This window comes from Bombus impatiens, unplaced genomic scaffold (assembly GCF_000188095.3).
Source record: "Bombus impatiens unplaced genomic scaffold, BIMP_2.2 scf_2203, whole genome shotgun sequence".
NCBI classification, from domain to species: domain Eukaryota; kingdom Metazoa; phylum Arthropoda; class Insecta; order Hymenoptera; family Apidae; genus Bombus; species Bombus impatiens.
In genome coordinates, this window is record NT_178622.1 from 3,902 (window position 1) to 5,106 (window position 1,205).

General features: G+C 38.6%; 1 pseudogene; it reads left to right on the plus strand.

Annotated features, from left to right (window-relative positions):
• Window positions 1-661, plus strand: part of LOC105681803 — a 1,218-nt pseudogene extending 557 nt beyond the window's left edge.
• Window positions 662-1,205: the final 544 nt, after the last annotated feature.

Genomic DNA, 1,205 nt, shown 5'->3' on the forward strand with positions numbered 1-1,205 from the left:
CACGTCCGCAAGGCAACGAGAAACGCTTGCTGCCGCAGAGGACCTCCGACCCTAAGCCCGCGGGCAAGGAAGCGGGTACGGTGGAACGTCATTCGGAGTGTATTTCCGCATGTTTTGCCTTCGTTCGTCATAGATATCATTTCAAGACTCCGAGGTGGGAAACCAATGTGAGTATTCTACCAATCCTCGCACAACAAGAACAATCTTTCGGGGATAATCTCTGACTTCATTTATAATAACAATTAAAAATGATATTTCAGAATGATAAAACCTCCAAAATGGCAATAAGATGTTCACATTGACAGCATATTTCGCTATGCACGAATGGATTTTCCAAACAGATAACTGTTCCGACTTAGGGAGGAAAGTAAATGTTGAATGACAGCGATATGGTCAAACTAGATTTACAGGATATGAATTGGGAGAAGTATGTTGCAATTTACCTGATGGGAATTAAGAAATTTATTCTGAAACAAGACAATAAGTCAATAGCCTCACAAAAGTTATCAAGGTACGTATGACAGTATCTTCGTATAAAAAAATAGGAACTAATATAAATATATATATTTTTGGTTATTTTAGTATGTTCTGGTTACATCAGATCACCAAAATATCCGGTATAATAATTTTACTATGAATAATATTATGTGTTATGTACTGACTATTTGAACGTTACCTTCTTCCCTTTCAACAAAAAACCAAAATATCCGGTATAATAATTTTACTATGAATAATATTATGTGTTGTGTACTGACTATTTGAACGTTACCTTCTTCCCTTTCAACAAAAAATAATATAAATACAAACAAAATAACTCCTTGTACCCAAAAATTAGGAAGAAAGAATGCATGAAAGCATAGACCTAAGTAATCACCTAGGTCTTTATTGACATTTGGGCCTCTAAGGTACTGGTGTGTCATTGCACTTCTCACGTCCACCTGTGTCAAATGCCAATACCTCGACCAAGTCGATGGTGCCTGGTAAACACTGATTTGCCAATGGCTAACAGAGCAATGACTATCCCAAATTCTTTCCATATCCAGTTGCTTTTTACACATTCTTATCTTTCAGTTCGACGTGAGTTTGTCGGCGTGGATATTTCAGGCAGACAATGCGAGTGTAAGAGTTCACCTTTCCCGAGTAAGGGAGTGGAGCGTCTTCGCGAGTTAATAACCCGCTAGATCTGCGCCAGCCCCACGACGTGG